We start from the raw sequence: 25,822 nt of genomic DNA on the forward strand, positions 1-25,822 counted from the left end.
CGTACGCACACACGCACGCACACGTACACATACACGTACACAGACACGTACACACACGTACACACAATCCGTCATATTCAGTCGACAGTGGTCGATGCTGATGACGCGTTCGATCGAATCTCTTTATAAACGTCCACAAGGACAGTCCAGCCATCGACACGTACGCGGACGTGGCATTCACGCAGGTTGACTAACGCTGAATGAGCAACAACCACCCGAGCGCGGGCGAGAGTGTCATTTTTCCTCCGGGCAGCTCGCGGACATGCAGAATGTCAAAACTGCAGCGCTGGCAGCGGCCGCTTGCTCATGCATTTGCAACCAGAGGGCGGGGCTCGCCGGACGACTTCGCCGGCTAGACTATACGAACTCCTCGCCGTCGTGTTTGCTGTACTCTCGCGCTAGCGTATATGTATAGTGTGCGTCTAGGTGCTAAGAGTGGTGGCTCCATGCCATCTCATTAGGAGTGCCACTCCTGCGAGGAGGGCATGGTTAACTCATGTGACCTAGGCGTGTCGCACCTTGACCATGTCCTCCGGGTGGGTTGTGGTATAACCAAGGGTTAGTTAACGGACAGTAGATGTCCGTCATACATAATCGATTGATGCCCTCTTTCGAATGGGTGCCAACATGACATATTTTCGGATGTTCATCTTATGTTTAGCGTTAAATGAACGTCCTTGTAGCCTCCTCCCCCCTTCCCTCCCTCCGCTTTTCCCCCCTGTCGTTTGTCTGGGTTCACATTAACAATACGAAACAACAAATAGTGCCCGGTCACGTAGCCCACCCTCACTCGAAAGCCTGTATGTAACGAACGCCTTCACATCTATATGACTCATATAACGAAGGATTATTTACAGAACCCGCGCGACCTTTATAACGAAGTCGTCTGTACAACGAATTACACTGAATATCTGAATCATGCATTCCTTTGCAAAGACGTTCCAATGAGGTCCCTGAAATCCTGACGAAAGAGTGCTGGGGATAATCATTAGCGCGCAAAATGATTTACATTATTTGCATTACTACTGCCTGCCTGTTTCGATTTCGTTTCCAAGGATACGCATGACGTCGCGGCTCAAAAGCTTGGGAGCACGACATATACTGACGTGTTGGGTTTTATGTCGTAAAAAGAAAATTTTTCTGAGAGATGTCAGAAGTATAGAACCTGAAGGTTATGTTTATGAATAGGCTCTGTTAAAGAACCCTGAATAGTCTCCTTTTTTTTTTCTAAACACATGTACACACCAGATCGTCGCAAGTTATTTGCGCATGGACGTAAATACGTGAAACACGAATTTTACATGTTCAGTCCGCGTCATTGTGCAGGCAGTTTTATGTATATCACGCTGAAGCCCGTGTGATTCCCGTAGCCGTCTGTCTGGCTTCTTTTTTTTATTGTAGCCACGTTTTTATCTTGCACGTGAGAGCTTGCATGTGCCGTATATACTGTATAACCTGTACACACACACACACACACACACACACACACACACACACACACACACACACACACACACACACACACATATATATATATATATATATATATATATATATATATATATATATATATATATATATATATATATATATATATATATATATATATATATATATATATATATATATGTCACGTACGCCCCCCCTTTTGTGCCGCCGACGCTGTCTTCGAGAGATCGCGAAGACGGTAAAGTGCGCACCGACGCAACTTTATGAGAGAGACAAAAATATTAGTTCGATAGTTCGAAGTTTCCTGAAATGTCGACTCTTTATTTTACTGACTATTGCCTTATATATATATATATATATATATATATATATATATATATATATATATATATATATATATATATATATATCGGATCCATGTATTCGTCATATTGTTCAACATTATGCAACACCCTGCTTAAATCGCCGAATGGTAAAAAATGTCTCATTGAAATGTTGATGCTAATAATCTGTGAGGCATTTTCTAAACACACAGGATTAATTTCATGATATTGCAGCATGGTTGTAAGAGACAACTGAAATGCACATACAAACCAGATGAAGCATGTTAATTAATCGTGAGACTTAAATAAAGGCAATAGTCAGTAAAATAAAGAGTCATTTCAGGAAACTTAGAACTAATATTTTGTGTCTCTCATAAAGTTGCGTCGGTGCGCACTTTACCGTCTTCGTTCTCTCGAAGACAGCGTCGGCGGCACGAAAGGAGGGGTGCACGTGACACTGATGATGATACCAGATAATCGCTAATGGCTTCTCCCGTTTGAGTCGAAGCTGCCTGCAAAATATCTGCCCCGACCTCTTTATTAGTGCGCTCTCTATTGTATCCACTTCCGCGGCTGGCAATAACATCCCGTGCTTATGCAACCGGCCCTGTATTCATTGTCACGGGCGACAACACTCGACCCCCCCCCCCCTTCCTTTCATGCACCTCTTTCCAAGCCATTGCTTCGATTTTTGTGGAAGCCGCGCTGTAGCGAAGGAGCGGCGAGCGCCGCTAAGCGTCATTACACGCACGCGAGACAAGATGGTGGTTTGCCGCTAGGTGGCGAGGGGGGTCAGCGACGTAATCCAGGCGGAGGTGCGGCGGGTTAAGGTCGCGCCAACAGCAACACGGCGGCTGGCTGGGTGCCTCGAATATAGCCTAATTGGCGTTTGCGTGTGTGTGTGTGTGTGTTTGTTCGTAGCAGCCAGACTAGGCCTTTTTCTTCTTTCTGAGCGAAGGTCTTCCACTTCCCAAACACGCAGAAGGGTCTCTTGTTAAGCCTACCTCTTATTTTTCCTTTTGAACTTTGTTTTCAGCCGCTTCCCCTCTAGTTCTGCCATCGCGGCTAGACTATTGGTTGCTTGTTCGCTCGCGTGCCCACAAAGGACGTCTCTTTGTTACGCAGGCGACATACGGAGCCTGCCAAGGTCGGGAGGTGTGAGAATGCGCAGTCTACCTCCTGTATAGCAGACGACGGGATCACATGATATGGCCGTGTAAAGGCCTTCAGCTTATATCTCGTCAGGTAAGGAGCTAGAAGAGGCTGTCGAATCGGTATAGTCTACAAAGCGCGCCTCAGACGCCATTTCGCGGATAAATATACTTAGCTAGTCTAGGAGCTCATGGCAAGTACTTGCGGTTGCAAGACCTTCCGCAAGCCCATCCAAACGACCACTATTTGCACCATTATTTGATTGCCATTATTTGCACGAACTAATTACGTATAACTTTTGGTTTACTGTAAGGTAAAAAAAAAGCTTTTACTTTTGACTCGCTCTCTCTGTTAGTGTCCCTCTGTTTCTACCAAAGGTTCCTTTCCAACCAGATGGATTTCTGTCAAATGGTGACCTTTGAACTTTCGATTACATTTAGGTGTGGTTCTCCTATGACTTGCCACATATTGACAGATGTCAGTGCACGCAAGCTCATCGCGAGTAGAATATGACGTCTTGTGCGTGGCGCAAGAAGGCGCCATCGCGTATCTGCATACAGCAGCTCACAAAATAAGATCTGCGCAGTGACGTTAGACATATATATGCTACAGGTAAGGTCTTCGGGTAGGTGCACCAGCACACAGGCATACGTGACGTCATAACGCACCGAGAGCGATCGTCGTCCTTGAGGTATCGATGAGCAACTCTATGCAGAAGTCGCCTTCCGTAACATATATCGCCGCCTCCTTACAGCGTCAAGTTATTCGCAGCAGTGGTGGACAGCATCGAAGATACATGTATCTTAGTACTATCTTATGTACTCTTTGGGTATCTTGTATCAGTATCGCGATACGCCTCGCAAGATCTGTATCTGTATTTCTGACAAATTCGATAAGGTATCATGTATCTTGAAATACAAGATACTGCTATAGAAACAACACCGTGCGAAACAATAAAAGGTATAGCTGGAGTTAGCTTCTAAAGCTGATACTACTGCCAATAAGTCACCTGAATAAAACGATAAGACAGTGACATTCCTTTATCTTGCCGCCAGAGTCCCCCAGCGAGCGCAGGCGATGAGGTCTGCGCTAGCAGAGTCACGTAATGGCGCTCACGCGATCTCGACAAAAGCAAGCGCGCGAGCGTCTACATGCAGCCGACCTCTTGTTTCCTCGATATTTTCTTTCTTTTTACTTGTGTCGGTGCCATGACACTTCCTCGTGAGCACTCTTCTGTTCTGCATACTCCAATACGTGCGGCGTCTTTCGTGCAAATTATTATGCCGTTATAGTGTCGTTATCGAAATTTCTCTTGCATGGTGCTTCGTTATGAAGTCTGAAGAATGCAAGAATGGGGCTGCTTTATGTCTCGCGGCTTTCACACAATGGCGATTTGAAAGCTCTCGTGGATGTAAGTTTGACTTACATACGATGAGATTGACTTATATGCAAATGAGGTTCTAACAACCGTCCCACCGCCTATGCTAGATGCATAGAACAAGCACTTACGTAACAGAAGATATCTTGGCGTACTGTATCTTTGATCTTCTTGCTAAATTATTCAGGGAGTTCTTTTAATTATAACTTGATTGTTTCAGAACGAAACCTTGAGCAAGAAAGACAGAAACCTTGGAATACAAACAGATATTTTGTTAAAATTAAACAAAGTTGGTGTCAGTTCAGAAATTTTCGAGTAAACATTTTTGTACATAAACGTTCGCTGTTTCAATATATCGATCTATAATAGCGAATTTGCAAATGTGTCGAAGTATCTTAAGACACAATTGGAAAGTATCGTATCAGATACAATAATTTCGGAAGCATCTTGTATCTATATCTCAAACAATTCTTGCCTGAGTATCTTGTATCGTACCACGATACAATTTCAAAGTATCTTTGCCCAGCCCTGATTTGAAGCACATCGATCTTCACTTATTTTCTATCTTAAAGCAGCGAGTTTTTTTATTGTTCGGAGCATAGCTACGTATTTGTATGACGTCATATCACATAGCCGCACGTACACAAGAATAATATCGAAGCAGACGACAAAAGACATTGTGCAACGTGCAAGAAGACGAACAACTTCGAAGTGGTGCCAACTGCCAAGGTGTTAAAGAAAGCAACTGCATGGCGCGTCACCTTCAACAGGATGTACATCGTGTGTGGCAACGCTGGTTAAGAAACCACTAATGATAATCTCCGTTTCTGGAGGAGCCTTCTTAGTTTGACGACGGCCCGTACGTATGTTAATTGGGAATTGTCCCCGCCCTCGCTCGGAGCAGACGACGTCTCGAATGCTGCGACAACGCGGCGACAGTGAGCGGATGCACTTGCATTGCTTTTTCGTTCGAATGGGATGTTCCATGTCGAAAGTGGTGCAATTGCACAACAATAATAATTACTTGGGCTTCACGTGTCAAAACCACGATAAGATTGAGCCACGCCGTAGTAGGCGAATTCCGATTAATTTCGACCACCTGGCGTTCTCTCATCATCCATAATTGACATGATCATCAGCCTATTTTATATCTACGGCAGGAGGGAGGCCCCTACCAATGATCCCTAATTAACCCTGCCTTGTGCGAGCTCGTTCCATTTTACGCCCGGGAATTTCCGGATTTCATCACTTCATCCAACCCTTTGCCGTTGTGCGGAATACTTGAGTTCTATGTGGCTGGAACGAGAACAGAAAGGCTGTCCTGTTTGGTATCTCGTTGAAAACGCATTTATACTATTGCGTTGGTTGATTCAATATTTACACAGCGGGAATAGGTAACCAAGCAACCACGATACTGTACCTACGCTTGAAGTTCTCAGGTCAGCAGCTCCCCATTACCTAACTAAGCGTTTTAACAAGAACTAAAATGACGCAATCGGTCTTGCAGCTGAAGTCGTTGGCATGCGGAGCGTATAGAGGAGCGTACAGCGGAGCGTAATTGTGCGTAGGGTAGCGATGTTTTCCTAACGCTGACCAACAGAACGTGGGGGCGTGCAGCGCCGACCTAGTTATGTAGCCGAACAGTGATACACATGCTTATTATCACCTGAGCGATAAAGGAAGTGTACGTCACCGGGATAGCTGAGTGGGCGGACCGCTCACGGTGGATACTGTGTTTCCGCTCAGGTTGTTTCAGGTCAGTCTATGTTGGCCAGGCTGCGAAAGGGAATTATTTGACAGATGTCCGATAGGACATGCGCCACAGCTTAATTAACTACACATAATTATTTGAAGTTTACAAGGCAGCAACGCCTGGCAGCCACATTCAAGAAAGTGGATATTGTGTATACGCAAATATCTGCAATAATGCCCCTTCGCAAGAAAAACAGTACTCGCAAACTTTTTCGTTTTTTACCTCCAACCCTGCCCTTCGTCAGCGGTTGCTCACTCGTGTCACCGGCGGCCTTTTGAAACCTACAACGGCTGTTTGCTCCGCGTATCTTATCATCGCTGTAGACAGATGTAAAGGCGGCGAGAGCACTCAATGGTCTGCTCCAAAGATAACAGTGTCCGAGTCTCCCCGTGCTGAGAAAGTCACGAATACCGTGTTCGCTCGATTATAACCAACTTTATTTCCCTTCTTTACACCGCGTACCCACCTTCCCACTCTAGGCCACAGAGCCATCTTTTTTTCAATGAACTTTGTTCAGACATTCATTTTAGGAGATGAAGGGGGGGACGTGACAGGGGATGGGGGTAGCACAACCTGTTCAAGAACGTTATGTGACTGGTATTTGAATTGTTAAGGTATCAAGCTTGTGCGTGTTCTTTAATAACACTAAATTCGGAGTGAATTCCCAATCATCCTATAGTGTGCAAAAAATCTAGCGGAGCTAAGCCGAAGCATTGTAGTAAATATGCATTATGTTATGATAATGGGTTTATCAGCGGTTAGGCAATGTCATCCAACAATAGTCATCATTAGCCAATAGCTATAGCCAGCATTAGCGATTGCTAGTGTTGCTCATGTGAATCCACAAATTCTGCATAGTTTTTTCTTCAAAATTTATTGATGTTCTTAACCATCTTGTGTCCTCGTCTTTGTGCTCCGTCCAGTTCGCGCTGAAAAGTTTTCAAGAATGAATTATTGATGTTGTACTGTATATCTAGGATTGATTACGGTTTTATCTGATAGTTTGTATGTCCGGCTTTACAAAGCTGGATATTATTTTCCTGAATTTAAAATCTTAAAGTATATTTTTTAAATGGCGACCCGAAAACAGCTTCAGAAACCTCAATTTACTTGCCGTAGAGTGATTCGCATTAATGGACAAAAATTCTCGAGATAAATTGTCGTTAATTTCTCGGCAGTCGCATTAGTAGCTCGCCGATTGCATCGTAGATCGACTCGTTCAGCGCGAAGTGCAACACGGACGACAAACAAGCACACACGTCATCCGTGTTGTATTGCGCACGGTATACAAGTCGATTCAATGTGAATCAAGACCAACTAGCCCGGCTGTCAGCTCTGTTATCGCCAATTTCACTGCGAGACTGTGCCTGTAGGCTACGCGGGTGCAGAAGCCTTGTTGAAAACGAAATTCCGAGAAGAGGCAGAAGAGGCAAAATGTTTGTATGCGGTCCCCAGCCCGGAGAAAAAGGTCCCTTTTGCAGCCTCTCGATGGATGCTATGAGCGTCCCCTTTATAACGGGGCGGTGACATGTCTGCCACCATGCTCGAAGAAAAAAGAAAAAACTTCCTTGTTTCATGCTGGCCTGATACCTTATCTTATCTACATTGATAAAATCCATGTTATTATACCAAAAAAATTATAAATTCACGGTCTATCTCTCTGCCTCTAAGGCAGAATGACCTTATTTTTTTCCCCCATTATTTATTTTTGTACTTTATCTCTACTTTTCTGCCACCAATACTCTAACCGTCTTTTACTTATTTCTATCGCGGACGTGTTCAGCTTTCCATTGTTGTCCCTAAAACCCAAGGCTTCATGTAGACTCGTGCCCACACGTATACCTGGGTGAATATCGCCACATTCAATCAGTACATGTTCCATCGTTTCCTTAGTTCCCCCGCAGCATGTACATTGTTCTTCTTCGTTACTGAATCTCGCTTTATAACTACGCGTTCTAAGGCAGCCCGACCTTGCTTCAGACAGTAAAGCGCTGACATCGGCTGAAGCGCTGACGCACGTGTGGAGGAAATAATACTACGCTGGCCTAGCGGACTACGCATGTCTTCGTATACTGGTAGAGCTATGTCTCTACACGGGAGGACAGAAACAATGTTTTTACTGCTTACGTTTAGAAATGCATGAGAAGCAACTGGAACGACTACACTAGAAAAACCCGATAAAATTTCGTCCACGTAAACTTTTTCTCATAAAGTTGTAACCGAGTGACTATAGCAAGTTGATTTTTTTAGACCATCGAAGTTTTTTTGTGAGAAATACTGAAATTCGCATCACATTTCCGTGGATAGCTCCTAGTAGAGGTGGTGTCCGAACCCACGCCTGAACTAGAGCGACCCCTGGTGTTAGCTAGGCATATCTTGTGGTCGTTTTTCTGCTCTTGGGGTGCGCCGGAATTGATACCGGGAGCCGAATCTACGTCATAGCTAGACGTCAGGTTTTGTACACAAAGCTCACAATATCGATGGGTCACAGACCGCCCTCAAATACACCGCTAATATCAGGCCCGTAGCCGGGGGGGGGGTGCTAGGGGTCCGGGCCCCCCGAAATTTTGGTGAAGTAGGTGTTGTTACCAAAAATGAACAATAAAAATGGGTGTTTTTCTCAAATAGTGAAGGTTTTCAGCAAATGGGCACCCCCCGAAAAAAATTCCTGGCTACGGGCCTGACTAATATGTTAGTAGTGTGCGTTTCATACAAGTCCTATTAAGCTATAAATTTATAAACTCGATTCATCCGTTTTAATTAATGCTCTAACGGGTGCACGCAGCATAAAACTACGGCGTTTGTTCTGTGTGCAACGTTACGGAGTTTTAAATTTCCTACTTTGCGTAGCAATTATAAATGTTATCACTAACTAATAAAAGATGAATGACCAGTTTTGTGTGCACAACGCTCACGCACTTAATTACATTTGTGTTCTGTACATTGCATTATCTTTTGCTGCAGTCATGTATAATGGTTATTCATTGATTTTATTTTCAACAAGGCTCCCCATGAAAACCGAAACGTCGCTTTTGTAGGTTTGTTGGTCAGTGACAACATTTGTAGCTGACGTATGCAAGGCTTGTTCCTGGTTAGGCGGTTTCCCAGCGAGTCGTTGACTAAAATTTGTGCTTACATTTTTTTAACCTGCCGATTCGCGGCAGTTTCAGTTGAATATTTGAAATTCTAAGCGAATGTTTTTCATAAGCTTTCTCCCACAAGTACACGCCAAAGTTCTTTCAAGCCGGTTCAGGGTTTCTCTTGTCAGAGCAAAAACATTTCTGCGTTTAACGTGTATTTCAATAAGCGTATTCGCAGTTGGCCCGAAGTTAAAGGTTCTTCTTAATTAAGAAGGTGCGAATGCATAGCAGTGACGTAGGCAGTGACGTCGCGCGTTGGCGGCGTGCATGTACTCTTAGTCATCTGGCCATTGCGGAGCCTCACAGGACTAACGAACGCATCAGTAACTGTCAAAGCTCAACAGAACACCGGTGAAGACATCACGTATGACTAGATTGTTTTCCAGGAACTTGACCTGTACGCAAGCGTTCCGTGATCAAGAGTAAAAAGAAATTGACTCCCATCAAGGTGTCCGCAGCAACATATATATCTCAAGAATTTGCTTCGGGTTTCCAATCGTGTCCTGCAATTCTTGCATCCGGTGTCGTGTGACCTGCGGTATTTCGCACCGGCCACACAACGACAGGCTCAGTTGCCTGACCTTGTACAGAAGCTGTCCGATGCACACAGGCCTTGCACACAGGCCTTGCACACAGGCCTTGCACACAAAACGATGAATCACTGGTGACTCCATTTTCTAGCCAGAGTAATGGTTGCTTATATAATGACTAATATATCAACTCCGCAATGCGAGGATTCTCTATGTTACCCGGATAAATGCGCTTACTATGCTTTCGAGCCAATAAGAATGAGATCACTCATCTGGAGGAGTACGATAACTCCGGAACCACGGGGTAAAATGTTGGATCAGACATGCGTCTGGCAGTTTCAGAAAAACAGGAGTTACCAGAACACCTTTATCTTGCAGCAATAACACCGAGTGCATCCTTCATCGGGGAAAGTGAGAACTCCCGAAAAACGCAGTTAAAAAGATTACGGGACAAGCGGCAATTTGTCCAAAAGACTTACAAGTTTCTTTTTAATTCATCTCTAAAAGTAGGTTACAGCATTTGGGGCGTGCCTTTGTCACACAACGATTACCATCACCTTGAATTCCTGGGAATCCACCCTCAAGAGTCCAGGACATCTGCTATTCCAGGCCGTCCAGAAGACCCATCATTTTGCCGTGGGCCTGCCAGTCCCGTCATGGGTGAAGCAATTGGCTCGTCCCGAGTCAACCCGGGCGTGAGTTCTTAAGGACCTCAATAAAGTCTTTTTCATGTCGTGTCATTAGCATCACCTCTCTAGCGTGGCTTTCCTTGCTTCAATGCCAGATGATAATCGTTTTGTAGCATAAATGCCCCCCACAGAGCACAACTGTCTCTGGAATGTACAATGTTTGCTCTGCTTGCGCTCCCGGAGCAAAAGCACCGCTTCGTGAGGGAGTATACGAACTGCCGTAAATGGAGTTAAATGCTAGTTCACCAGCTATAACTCACTCTAAAGCAACCACGGGCACTCTCTTACGGGAGTGCACGCGAAGTGGCGATCCATGAATAACACCTTAGCGTCGCTTGCCCGTTCTCGGGGGATCGCGTAGAAGTGACGGCCTACACGAGAAAGTTTCGCAACATGAATAACTTAGAAGCTCCGCGGGGGAGTGATCTACATACGGCAAAAACAAGTTCCGGCCGCTTGCTTGCCTCTCATGACCACAAGAGCACGCGTACACGACGCGATGTGCTCGAGGGTGTGGCCGCCGCTGAGCAAGCGAACGATGATCGAGTGCGACCTCCGCATCGTCGTCACCGACGACACACCGGCTCACGCAAGGACGCGACAAAAAAAAAAAAGAAAAAAAAGAAAAGAGAGCTCCTTTACTACCGCGAAGGTGGAAGCCAGCGAAGCTATGGTTATGGTGGGTCTGCATTATAGTGAACATTGCTGTGAATTTATTATTATCAGTACTAAGGCGAAAGCCTTAGATGCCTCATCAAGCGCGAAACTTGACCGTCGGTGGCGTCAACGCTAGCGCTCGTCCTCGTGTATCACCTTGTGCTAGTCACCAGTTCGCGCTACAGCATTCGTCAACACTATATGATGCAAAAAATCATCCTCACGTGATGACTTCACCATATGACGTCACAGATCGTCGAAAGTTATGGCGTCATGATGACTTCAATACGACGCAGCCACGACGTCATAGTGACGTCACAACGTGACGTCACATGATGGCGTCATCACGTGAAATCGTCGCTTGGTCAAAGGTGGGCCGATCACGGAAGCAGCGCAAAACCAGGTGGAGTGCAGAAAGCTTGCAATGCCTCCGATCCTGGAGGCAGAGCAAAACCACGTTAGCTGCAGAAAGCTTTCAGAGGGTGGCGTGGGTGAATGAATAATACGTCGACCGAGAAGAAAAAGAAGGTGGCTTTTGCCTTCGAGTCGTCTTAGGCGATTGCATAAGGCACCCTCTGAGTTTTGGACCATATTGAGCGAATAAGTCGTACATCCAAAGATACCGGTTTTTCTCTTGCGCATGACGCACATAATGTCATCGACAACGGCCAACGGCAGTCTCAAAATGAAATCCTGTTTTACATAAGACACCTCGCTGTTCCGGAGGTACAAAAATGGCATGGCGTTCGTTTCTTATGCAAGTGCACTCTTGTCTTCGAGGCAAAAATTGTTCACTCCATTCTGCCATGTCGGCGAAATCATATGCCTTTACGTTTACTTTTACGCCACGTCCATATTTTTTCCCACGCATAAAAACGCTGGATTAGCCGAGTTAATCGGGTCGCCGAAAATTGTTGTTCTATAGGCGTCTTTCGTGCGCGGACGCGATCAACCAGAACCTATAGCCATACGGATTGGTGCTTTAAAAAAACAGCGCAAAAGACGAGACCAAGAAAGAAACAGACACAATCGACGCTGTACTTGCAAATGAGTTTATTCAAAGCAGATCTTAGCTTTTAAAGCCAGATAACACGCATGAGCGCATGCTCATTATCAAACACACTGGTAAGTACGTAAAAGCACAAAAAAACACACCAGAAACCTTGTCTCATACACACACGTGCGTGAAATGCGGACGTTATCCCGGGTTAAGCAGGCCTATCTCTTTATTAGACAAGGCTAGAGAAGGCTGACTAACACATTTGCTTCCTATTCTCGAAATGTGAAAGGCTTCTTGTAAGACTAAAATCATTACAACGACGATCATTTTTGTTACAGCTTCGCTGCAAGAGAAATACTTAAGCCCCCCTAACGCATACGCCTAAGACGACTAGAAGGCGAAAGCCACCCTCTTCTTCTCTCTCTTATCAGTCGAGGTATTGATCCTCCCTCGCCACCCTCCGAGATATTTCTGCAGCTAACGAGATTTTCCACTGCCTCAAGGATCGGAGGCATTGCAAGCTTTCTGCAGCTCACCTGGCTTTGCACTGCTTCCGTGATCGGCGCCCTTTGATCAAGCGACGATATCACAAGATGACGTCATCACATGACATCGTCCCTCGGTCAAGGACGCCTCTATGACGTCACGTGACGTCACAGAGACGTCATGATGACTCACGTCCTCCTATGTCAATTTTGGTACAAACCAACTTCAAGAGACACTAAATAGCAAAACGATTTTTCTCATATTAGTAAAGTACTCTTTCACGATACGAAAAACAACACGCTTGCTGCGAGAAGACGCTTAGTAAGCGAGAAAACGCGCAAAAACAAAATGTGGGTGGCGACGCCACCTTGAAGTTTCCGCACCATTCGCCGTGACGTCAGATGTTTTGACGGCGCCTACTTGGACTACGTAGTTCCTAATCGGTAAAAATGAGGTAAATTGTCCTCTAAGGGGGCGATAGACTTAATATACCAAGTTTGGGGTAATTTTGTTGAGCCGATGGCACCAAAATAAGATAAATACACTTTGAAGTCCGTGACGTCACGCGAGGAGATTTCGGCGAAAAATTTAAAAATGATACTTTGAACTTGATTTTCTCCTCTATTCATAAACATATGATGGCGACATTAACGACATTAGAGTTCTCAGAGCACAATTTATCGATCTAAACCGATTCATTGTTTCTCTTTAGTGTCCCTTTAAAGAGACGACCACAAGAGCGGCGGGACGTAGGCGGATAGATAGATAGATAGATAGATAGATAGATAGATAGATAGATAGATAGATAGATAGATAGATAGATAGATAGATAGATAGATAGATAGATAGATAGATAGATAGATAGATAGATAGATAGATAGAAACGATCAAAGTGCCTTTGGTTCGCTAAGAAATGCTTCACATTAAAACAAAAAACCAAGCGAGCAAACGAAGCGTGCTCTGGTGGTGTGGCTCACGCCTCGGGTGACATCGCGTCCACAATGTGCTCACAAAAGAGCCGCGACGCGTCGACCGCGAAAAGCGCCCGGGGCAACCGGCGTCGCGTTCGAACAGACCCGGAAATGTGTGGGCAGACCTTTTGACTCATCGCGCTGCGAACTCTGTGGCGAAAGCCGGCGGGCTCTCGCAATACCCGAAAAGGGTGTGGAGCGCACTTGCAACAGAACATGCGATGTCTGTCGGCGGCAATGACTTTGAACGGTGGATAAAGGGACGTGAGAATAGCCGTTCAACGCCGCCGCTGTGCATCGACGTCATCGTAAGCATGTTTCAATACCATTACGGTTTATCCTAGATGAAGTCATGCGGCACTGCCACGAAATTTTTTAAAGACGATAGTCTTTCTTGGGGAACTTAAACGCACAAATTTAGCCTGTCTGTCTGTCTGTCTGTCTGTCACACGATTCAGCCACCCGGCCAAAGTTTAAGCACTTGCTGAACGCCCAGCCATCTTGAACCGGTAGCTGCGTTCATACTTGCGAACATTGTCGATCAAAAAGCAAATATTACGCATACCTGAGGCGCAACATCAATACGTAAGTATTAGGTGGTGTGTTCCTTTAGTAGAAAATACATAGATACGCAACTCTAAAGACCCTAGTGTTTCTTAGGCTGCGCCGAAAATGCTAATGCTTCTTAGGCTGTGCTGAAACGGCGCAGAAACGGTCGGCAGAAAAAAAAAAAATACGGCCGGCAGAAGATTATCGTCTCTTGACGACATTTGCAGCGAAGCACGCAGATACGCGGCCAATCTTTTGTTGTCGTTTCCTTTTTTTTTTTTTGCGGCGAATGAAAGTAGAAGCCCTCAAGACCCTAAAAAATGTACTGGTAAGCAGAAGTGCACACTGAAAAAGTAATTACAGTATGTTTTTAAACGCTGGTTGCGGTTCCTACTGTACCCTGACGTCACCACACGGTACGAGCTTTTTGTCACATGTTCGTGCTAGATATCGTGACGTTTCCACGGCCTCTCCGCTCCGTGGCTCCATTGGTGGGCGTACGAGCGGCCATTTTGAGTGTTTCCGGTGATGCACAAGCAGCCGTCTTTAATTTATTTCGGTACATGACGTCATAACAACTAGACATACTGGTGGGTAATGTTACTAGAATTGACACTACAGCCCGACGTCATAATAATGTCGTTTTCAGCAGGTGTGACATGTGAACATCGACCTTAATGTCAAAATAAACTATATCATCAGCATTTATGCTGAGCTTGACACTTACTCACAGCTGTCTCTGTATACAGGAGATTTGTATGGCAGCTGTGAAAGTCAGTGTCATTGCTCCTTTAAGCATTGGAGGCTTATCGAAGCAGTCTTCCAATTATATCAGTGAATTAAAAAAAAACATAACCCGTAAGCATATGTTCGCCACACACGCTGCTGCGTTTAGATTCTCTTTGGCGCTAAGCCGCCATTTCATGACTGTGCAAGACCTAGCCCAACTCGCTACCGCATAATCTCACTTATACAATGCAAGCCACATGCACCCTATCCTTCAGATTCCGTTCTACCAATCGTGCCATCGACCTTTGCTTTCTCCCATCTGTCACTCCATCTGAAGTTGCTCGCTTAATGCTGCCGCGGTTATCATCAATCTTGGCATAACGATCGATTTGCTATTGTTTCCTGGAACATCATCACTACGCAGGGGACCCCGATCCACAAAAGATATCCCTGATTTCGTCGTCCTTATGTTATCGGTTGTAATAATCAGCACAATCCACCTTCTGTCGTTACTGTCATGTCACTGCCGTCGCTAACGTCAATAATGTAGTCATTACATGTCTTCGCGACACTGCTACCGTAGTACACTCTAAGAAAAAAGAGAGTCAAAAGAGGGTCATGGAACCGTGACTCTCTTCGGCTGTCCATCTGACCCCTTTTGGAAGGTACAGGCAGAGAAAGAGAGTTCGCATTTGGGAAGGAGTCACTGGACCCTCCTGAAGCGCGTTTCGATTGGCTTCGGTATACGGAAGAGCCGGCGTATACGCCATACATATCGCACGCTCGCCCTTTGGCGCCGTTGTGGCGCCTTGCTCGGCAACGTAGACGGGGTTGGCGCCGGGGTGCCGCGCCGCTCTCCTCTCTCAGTCGTCTCAGTGGTCTCAGTCTCCTGGTCTATTGGAATGCGCTGCGTGGTTGCGTAGGTTGCGCGTCTTCGGTGGTGTTGACGCCGGCTCGAGCCGTGCACGAAGTGACGCTTGGAGGGCGGAATATTCATGGAGCTGCGGACACCGACAACGGGCGCCAGTTAACGGTGAGTGTACTGCTTTCGTAGGTACTAATTATACAGCTTTAGCTGGGCGTCTGCAGCAGCTCTGCGGAACCTGCCAGCCATTTCCAACAGTAGCCTGTATCCGCGGGGCTGTTGCGGATGCCCAACTAAAGCTGTCAGTTAACGAGTTGCCACCGTTATGCGCGTTGCTGTACAAGCTCCCATAAAGTGAGCGATGGAAACAATAATCGAGGGTCATTTCTTGCTGATCGCACGTCGTGTCTGCACTACTGAAGGTGCAAGATGTCGTTTTGAGATGCACTTTAGTCTACTTCATAATAGCATTTCCATCGACCTTGAGTGTGCAGCGTGCTTCCACGCGTGGGAACGTGAAAAAAAAAGCCTGTATACAGAACGCTCAGACGCACCATATGTAATGGCTTTTGTTGGCTTAAAGACGGTAGTTTGAGGTGCAGATATAGTACGGGGCTTCCAGAACGTACGCGGTAGTCATTCAAGTTGGACACGCCTCGCCGGTGAAGTGAAAAAGCTCTAGAATTTCGACGGCGCGCGTTGTTGCGGCCGCCGGCGTGCACTCTTTTCCCTCGTTTCTGTTTGCTGTTTTCGTGGTTTGCATACACTGCGATGACGTTGGGCGCTATGACAGAATCGAGTGAGTGTACGTGATTGTGGGAGTTATGTGCGCTAATTCTAGCATATAACATGTCTGATCTCGACGTAGACGGCGTACGCACGCGCTGGGTGTCGTTCGGGCCCTAGTACTCGCATCTGTTTATCTGAGTATTTAAGGATGGGTTACGTTTGTAAAACATGCGGTCAATAACCGCTCAAGGCATGCCCCTGGCTGCAGGAGGATCTGCTTTGTTGTTTTGTTGTTACCCTTTATTATGTCTGTGTGAACCACTTATTGTGTAGGTTTTGCAAACCTTTACTGCAATTTCATTTTCTCATCATAATATCGCGTTCTGCTTTTCAGATACCCTTTTTCATGTGCTCACGCTGGACAGGAGCGACAACCTAGCAAGCCACAAGTCTGATGCCTCAAGCCGTCACCACTTTTTGATTTATTCTTAATCACAAGGAATAAATATGGAAACATGATGGCGATTTCTGCTGTTCATTTAGCACCATATGACACTGTGCACATCACAGTCACACATTTTAGTTGGCTAGACTCATAGAAGCATGTAAGAGGAATACCCAAACTTCTTAATTAGAAATCACAGACCATCTTTTCGCGCTTTCTATAAAACTTTGCTGGAAAATATGTGTTGTTTTGACGAGTTTTATTAAAATAATGCTAAAACTGAACTATTCTTTTTTTACAGTCGCTGGGCAGAACGCCAAGTATTATTGGACTTGCTTAAAATGAATACTCCACTATTTTCAACAGTAGTCACGCAAAAGTAGAGCAAGGATCAAATGAGTAGCTTAAAATACTTGTGGAGTCGCTTGATGCTTCGGTGTGGGTCCCTTCACCCCCCTAGGAGCGTTACCGGCAAGAGTCGTCTGACTCCCTATAAGTGGTAACGTGATCCTCCCGATGAGAGTCTTTGCACTCTTCCTAGAGGGTCAGGGGACTCTCCTAGAGAGAGCCGACGCGGACCCACCAAGAGAGTCACCGTGACTATTTAAAGAGAGTCCTATACGTGGCAAGTCAGAACTCTCCGAAAACAGTGACGCATACTCTTTTTTTTTCTTTTTTTTTCTTAGAGTGTACTCATGGCAACGTCGCTGCGTGTCATCGTCATATGTCATCTCATCATGTCATCATATATATATATATATATATATATATATATATATATATATATATATATATATATAGTAACTTCTCTCTGATATCTTCAAGATTGCGTATTAATGAAAAAAAACTAAATTTAAGAAAAGAAAGATTGGAAAAAAAGAAATGACAGCTAATGTATTAAAAAAATGTGCAATTTCGAGTAGAATAGACAGCTGTATTCCTCTGAGCAGAACAATTTGGAATTGATTTTAATTTACACTGTTAGATTTCAACACATTTTTAATTACTGTAAGAATATTTATTAAAGTAGAGATTAAAATGGGATACGTTTTCTAGCTTGAACAAAATTACAAACCGCATCGAATACATCCCTGTGGCAATGTCCCAATACGGAGGCACCGAACGTTAGTGCTACTTCTGCAATTAAACTTAAACCTATTTTCGAAAGTGGAATAACTAGAAGTCGTTTTCTAAGTAATGAATATCTGCGACGTGACAAAAGATAATGTTCAATAATTTCAACTTCTTGACAGAAATGACAGAGAGGCGATATCCCCAGACCAGCCCTGTGTAAATATATGTTTAATGGGGGGACACGGCATTGAAATCTGGTTATCGTAACTTCAGATCGTCCAGACTGACTCCACTGAGGTTTCCATGGAAATTTTAAATGCTGATAGTCCGCCCATTTCGTTATAGTTTCCATCATATCTGTACAAATTGCTAATTTTCTATATCCGATCGCTGTTAGATATTTCACTACTGGATGTACCAAAATTATTGGGGCCATCCAGCGATGCTCGCGCTAAGCAATCGGCTATTTCATTTATTTGTAATCCACAGTGACCTGGAACCCACAACAATTTTAGGAACTTTAGCTGTGGTGTACTAATGTGCGGAATGTCGTCGTAATGCCATCTTTGTTATCGCGATTGTCATTGTCATCGTCTTCACGGCACTCAGCACTGTTGCCATGGTAATGGCCGTCGAACAGTCATCGTTCCTATGCCACGACTACCGTCGTGGTCACTGTGCTGTCATTGCATAGGTTTTAGGCGGCGTCGTATTTGCGTCATTTTTGTGTTATCATAATAATAATAATATCTGGGATTTTACGCCCGAAACGACGATATGATTATGAGGAACGCAGTTGTGGAGGGCTCCGGAAAGTTCGACCATCTGCTGTTCTTTAACCTGCACTGACGTCGCACAGTACACGGGCCTCTAACATTCCGCCTCCATCGAAATGCGACCGCCGTTTTTGTGTTACGTTGTCATGCCGTCGTATGTTCGTTGTCATAATCGACATTGTCAACCACTTACCATAATCGATCTTGTCAACCATCTACGCGTGGACAGCTACTCCAACGATAAATAAACTTGTCTCCCGCATTCACTGGGCCATAAATTGACCCACACATGCTTGCGACAACGCCAGCGCTGAAAACAATGAGTCATAAGCATATGATGACTCAGTTTTTTTTATTGCTGGAATACAACGGCGTAGTTATCGAATAATTCTTCCTAGCCAGCCATGTTTAAACGTTTGCAATGCTTAATACGTTGTCGCGTATGACTCCTTTGAACAGCTTAGAATAATCTTTTATCCAAAAGCACAAGAAATCAAGGAACAACCAACTACTCGACGGCCTTGAAGTTGAAAATGATACTTGAAACAACCCGTGACCCATGCTTTGCTTCGGAGTACGTGCGTGTATTGTACACGTACTAATAAATCAGCAAAAAAACACATACACTTGAAGTTGGTGAAACACTGCCAAACACACAGCCGGCTTACGCGTCATTCGCAGCGCCGTTGACGTCATGGTCTGCGCATGCGGAGTCCCATATTTGAACTTCGATCTTTAACAGAGGTACAAATTTATCTGCTTCGCCCAACGATCCATCGAAACAAATGTCGAAGCATATAATTTGCCGCACCAACCCGGACCTAGTTATTTTTTTCTGTGCATCTGTGGACGTTAAATAAACGAATTAACTTGAACACCGACGACTTGAAGGGACGCGAAAGAGAGAGAAATAAACTTTATTGTGCGACCAGGCTTGAGCCCTCAGCCGAGGTAGTGATGACTCGCTGCTGCCGCCCGAGCCCTGTCCACCAATCATAGTTGGTTTCCAAGGTCCTGCGTCAGCAGCAGAGCCTCCCACTGGTCTTCTAATTGTTGCTCTTCTGGTTCTGCTCTGTTCGGCCCGTTCGAGCCTGATGGCGGTGTTGTCGGTGTCACGTTCGGGTTATTCTTGCACCACAACACCATATGGCGCAGGGTGTTGGGCTTGTCCGGCAGGCAGAATTTGCAGTCCCGCCTGCAGGTCCCCGGATACATGGCGTGCAGTAGCGTTTCATGCGGGTATGTTCCAGCCTGCAGTCTCCTCCACATCACCGCTTGTTCCCTGTATAATAATTTCACTTTCTTATACAGGCATCACCAGATGACGCTTGGTAAGCAAAAAAAAAAAAAAAGAAACATGAAAAATGACAATACAAGTGGCGACGCTGCCTCAGAGTTCCCGAACCAGGTCGTCGTGACGTCATAGATTTTGACTGCATCTGCTAGGGCATACGTAACAGTTCATTGGTGAAAAAAGGGAATATACACTGTATTCTAAGGGATCCATAGACTCAGCAAGGAAAGCTTCTCGAATTTCCGTTAGACTTACGTGGCCTGAAATAAAGTCCATGACGTCATGTGGCGTACCGTTGTTGGAGTTTCGGCATGAAACTAAAAAAAAAAAAGATTCAAGGCAGTTACACGCTGGGAAAAACGTCGCCCAGAGAAGCTGTAACCTCGCGAGTGTATGTGATTGGTTAGCGAGATCGCGTGCTTCATCATCTGGCCTCATCATTTCGAACAGCAGCATCATCATTTCATTATATTTGTTTATTCACTCTCCCCTTGGTCACGTGACCTACGTTACCCGCGCTACTATTCATACTACTGCTACTACTGCTACTACTACTAAGATGACGACAACGGCACAGGGTAGACTAAGACACCGTCGCTGTAAAATGCAGCTTTGACCTTCATTTTGTTTTCTAATAACAAACGTATTGCCGCGAATTTAACTACAATACAGCTGTCAAAAAATAGTTTATCAGCGAAAGGCTCAGCGTTTCACTTTAGTGGCCCCAAACGGACAACCGTCTCGGAGGCCACAAACATTACCCCGTCTGTTCCAGTGCGCCTCGTTACGTTGTGGTAATTTCTCGCGCGAAACTGTCAGCGCCAGCTTCGTACCTAAAGACACTCGCATTAGCAGACGCACGAACGGTTCGTAGCAGACGACGCAGCCACCCTATTCTGCAGCGCGACCGCGTGTTCAGCAGTGTCTAACTCAGTAAAAACACAGCGCACACAAGCTCTTCGCCAGTTTCCACTTTCTTTGCTATCCGTTTCGCGAGCTCCCCCAAATGATGGATGATCCTTCTAGCTGCCTCGTTCGGGACACACGAAGACGCGAAGCCACCATCTGGGAACAATGTCTCGCAACTGTTTTGGTTTTCATTTCAAGCATTAGGCGGGCCTCTACTTTTTCCTTTCGCCGTCTTTTGTTCTACGGACATTTCTGTCGTAAACTTTCCGCTCCACCATGTAACCACTACCCCTCGCGCGGTTTTCTTTTTTTGGGTTTTTTTTTGTTACAGTAAGTAAGTTGCTTTTTTTTAGAAACTGTTGCATGAACTTTTTTTCTTTTCTTCGCATTCACTTGGACATTGGCCGGTAGTACTCGCGTGTACGCTCGTGAAAAATGACTACAAACGAGGAAGTTGTGTGTCGGAACGTCGGCTTGTAACCGGCGCGACACCAAATGGACGCTATGCGAATATAGTTACACTGTACGGATTCGCATGCAAAGTTTTCCCCCGTATACAAACGGCCGTCTATGTCATAGCCGCCAAATTTAAGACGCCACGGATAGACTGCGACACCTACGCTTTTCAACCTGGTCACGTCCAAAGTGGCAAAGTGATTAAAAGAGATAAAGGGCATTCACTTTACCATTTATGCAGACGATGTGACTGTAGGGAGCGCTGAAGGAATTATGGGACAGGTGGAAAGCAGACTTCAGGAGAGAATTTATGAGGTATAGTTCATTTTAGAAGACATGGGACTCAAATGCTCTTTTGAGAAGTGTGAACTCCTAGAACTCAGTAACAGGAGTAGGGGTAGAAAACCGCAGGGATATGTTCCCGAGGAAGAACCCAGGTTAGTTCTAACCACGAAGGCAGGCAAATATGTTAGGCAAGTCGAATCCATTAGGGTCTTAGGGTTATTCTTGGGGGCAAACGGGGCAACTGGAAGAACAATACAACACATCACTAGCAAGACTGAGGAGGGAAAAATACCTGCTATGGAGAATCACAAACAGACACAGAGGGGTGGAAGAGGAGAGCGTCATGAGACTGGTCCACGCTTTCGCCTTGTGCCGCTTCTCCTGTGTAGCTGGGATGCTTAGATGGACACAGACAAACAACTTGAGCAGATTAATTAAAATACTTGTCAAAACAACAGTGGGATTACCGGTTAACACGGCGAATAATAAATTAATAAAACTGGGGCTTCACAACACAACGTCCGACATAACTGAAGCTCACTAAGTTGCTCATAGAACATCGACATATTTGCACAGCGTAAAATGAACTAGGACGGAAAGAGTACACAACACAGGCGCTGTGTTGCGCTGTGCAAATATGTCGATGCTAAATCACCAACTAGCCCAAGCAGCCGTTCTGCTCATAGAGAGAGGTCCTCTAGAACAAGGTAAGATAGAGCAGTACTCGAAAAGGTAGGGTGGTAGCCAACCGAATCTAGAAATTAGGGGGGAAGACATAGTTGAGCTAAAAAATAGCACAAAAGAGGTAATCAAGGCGACTCCTTTTCCCATAAATATGCACCCAGTGCACAACCTGGAAAGAAGAAAGGCAAGGGCCAAGACTCTCCTGTAGAAGATGGAACAGGACAGAGAGCATACGGCTTTCGTAGATGCTGCATGGGTCAGAGGAAAGAAAGCCTTTGCGGCACTAGTAGTAGATGCAGATAAATTCACTCGGGATTTTATTACAATCATGACTAAAGGCGCTACCGTCGTGGAACAAGTAGCGATAGCATTGGCTTTAGGGAATAATAAGTGGACGCGAATTTACAATGACTCTAAGATGACTATAACAAACTTTACGAAAGGCTTTGTAACTAAAAGGGCTTCCCAGCTGGTCGGTGGGATGGACAGCCAAGGGATCGAAATCCGCTGGTTTCCTGCACACATGGGAGACGCAGCAGATGAGTTGACCCATCTCGGAAGAATTTAAACGAGATCGCTAACGCCATTGCACGAGGACTTACTATCCGTGCACTACGTGACCAGGATCCCAATAATATGCAGGATGAGAAAATTCGGGACCGATCACTTACATAAAATGAAGCCTCGAAGCATTACTAGATCAACAAGGGGGAATTTCCCAGTGCCACACGCTAAGCTCAAGAGAGCTCAAGCGGTGAGATTGTTACAGACAAGAACTTATCCGAGTCCAAACTTCATTAGCAAGGTATACCCAGAAAGATTGGCACAATTAAATTGCAAGAAGTGTAATGACATCATTACTCCGTATCACATGCTTTGGCACTGTCCTGTGGCTTTCACATACTGTGACAAGAAAAAAGACTGGTGGCGACGCCTCCTTCACAGTGGAGTTCTTTTAGATCGAATACAGGCCGTCCAGAAGGCCCACGATACGGCGCTAAGGTCCCGACGTGGCAGCCGCCTGCGTCAACCTAGGAGTTCATCTTCAGGACCTGGATAAAGTTCACTATACCATAAACATAGTTTTTCCACTTCGTCGTCAAAAGTGTTCACAGAAGCATGCTTGGAAAGAAATGATATATCGCACTCGGTGCTGTGACGTCACGCCGCAGCGTCGTGTCACAGCGGCGTGACGCGACTTCAGCTGCCGCTATTGCGTCATGCCTTTCGTGACACCTGGTGTGTCCAATTGCCATAAGACGATTGTAGACCGCTCAATAACTGAATTGAGATTGATCGGACCCAATGTTTTTTGATATATATATATATATATGGGTGATTCCACGTAAGATCGAACAAACGATGGCTGGTCGACCTCTCAAATTTATTTCAAAATTTTATATATTATTGCCTGATGAGTGGAAAGAAGAGATCCGCAATTTGTTTTGCCGCCAAAAATTTTTTCGAACCACAGGAAATCAATAATGACGAAGAGGTGGAGTGGAGCGCTCATCCGCTCTGCTGTTTTGGCCAACTTTCGTTATGAATTGCACAAAATATATTAAAGTTAGGTAGCTGAAATTTATTTACCTAAATATATGCATGTTTTTGCTTCTGCTCAGGTATTTTTAGTTTTTATGTGTAGTGTAGATGGTTTTATAAAAAACCTCAAAAATGGCCCAGTCGGCAGAATTTTCTTTACTTTGAAGGTCTTTATCTCAAAAAATCCTTGTAGCAGAGCGACAAAAATTCTGCATTACGTTCTTCGCATGCTTATCTACCAAACTGCCAAATCTTGTATTTATATAACTTTTCACTGAAGAGATATGATCGGGCTAAGTTCAAGAAAACACCGAACAATGGAAACTTCTGACGACAATTAAAAAAAGCCCCATTTTTTAAATTTCTTAAACTTCGTCGACTTATTCTCCTCCACATCATCTTTCACAATCATTAAAAACATGTTGCATAATGTCGTTGCACTAATAGTTACGGCCCCTCCAAACAGACCCTTAGGCAAGGATGGGCCAATCCGACTTCTTGCCCAGCAAATGTATAAAATGCATGCAGGATTGAATTTCTTTTTATTAAAAGGCCAGCAGGTACCTAAAAAGGTGTTGCCGGCACTGAAGACGTTAATTTTGAAAATATTTGGTCACTGCAGCGGCCACGAGCGCGGGGCTGCCGATCAGGCGCGCGCGCACCCGAGATGCTCGTTGTAAGAGACGGCGCAGTGAGAGCTCGTTTTCGCGTCCTCAGACCGATTGAGTTCGAAACAGCAACACCTCTCGGGTGACTTGAACGCACGTGCACCGGTAGTCGCAGTGATCTGGTTAATTGCGTCGATTTCTTTTTCAGGGGCCATAAGAATGTCATCGTTATACAGTGCGTTCCGTGAAGATCTTTCATTGCAGTGGTAGCAAAAGCACGCGTAGCACAAGTAGTCCGTCTCACTGACAGTCACTGATCTTTCGGGCGTTAAACGTTCCTTCAAAGCATTTATGTCTAGGTAGGTAACTCTGCGAAATTTTGGCTTCTTTGCATTAATTAATGGAATACTGACACGATTTTGAGACATCGCAAAAGAGACATTTTTTGCTTCGTTGGTATGCAGTGTCCACGCTGTCCACACACTGGAGTCGGAGAACACGTATAAAATATTTTGATTTGTCTTTGAAGTTTTCGTCGCTGAGCATCTGCAAGCCAGCTCCACTGCAAGGACATTATCCCGACGAGTCAAGACAGTTCCCCCGAGTATGCGAGTTCTGCGTCCTGCATGCAGCCTAAATCGTAGAAATCACTGTCAGGGTCACTGGACGACAATTCACTCATCGTTGTCTATTGCACCACGAGCAGACGACGGATTTCCCGCTAGTACGTCGCGAATTTCTGTATCTCCGTGACGTCACACTGCTATGAAACGACACTGAGAAGCCACCCCCTCGATATCGAAACCGAAAGTTTCTTTTTAAGGTGGCGCTAATTAAAATATAGGATGCATTCCCAGGCACCACAATAGTCGTTTTAGGTTTCTCGACACCGGTATTTTTATTTAGAGCAACAATCCGAAATTTTTTTTAATTCGTGTCAGTACTCCTTTAAGCTTCTTGTGCTTCGAAAGGTAGTCTCCACAATAGACTCATTCAGAGCTATACTTTCTCGTCATGAGACGCATAGGAGGAGTAGAGTATGAGCAAAGCACAAGAACTATCTGCGCCGAATGAAGTGTGAACAGCGCACCGAACACGCGGCCAGTTCACGCCGTCTGCTGCCGGCATCTAATATAGACAAGCGCATCTGGTTACCGATAGTTTTACTTTTCTTTCCTTTGACAATCCATATTTTGCTTTGCCACTGGAGCGCCACGTTCATGCTTTCCACTGATCGCAACTGGCGCACCGCAGTTTCTGTGGCAGCAGCGTGCGTGAAGCGAGCGCTCATTGCTCCCTTATAGAGTTTTCATCTTGCTTCCATCTCCGCCGTGTTATCAGCGCCTAGC

General features: G+C 45.1%; 1 long non-coding RNA gene across 1 annotated transcript; it reads right to left on the minus strand.

Annotated features, from left to right (window-relative positions):
• Positions 1 to 19,047: 19,047 nt before the first annotated feature.
• On the minus strand, positions 19,048 to 22,193 carry LOC119402648 (uncharacterized). The gene is made up of 3 exons (XR_005185863.1): positions 20,751 to 22,193; positions 20,245 to 20,306; positions 19,048 to 19,977 (listed from the first exon to the last, which is right to left on the minus strand). It is a non-coding gene; the product is annotated as an uncharacterized LOC119402648 (long non-coding RNA).
• Positions 22,194 to 25,822: the final 3,629 nt, after the last annotated feature.

The sequence above is a fragment of the Rhipicephalus sanguineus genome, chromosome 8 (assembly GCF_013339695.2).
Source record: "Rhipicephalus sanguineus isolate Rsan-2018 chromosome 8, BIME_Rsan_1.4, whole genome shotgun sequence".
NCBI classification, from domain to species: Eukaryota; Metazoa; Arthropoda; class Arachnida; order Ixodida; family Ixodidae; genus Rhipicephalus; species Rhipicephalus sanguineus.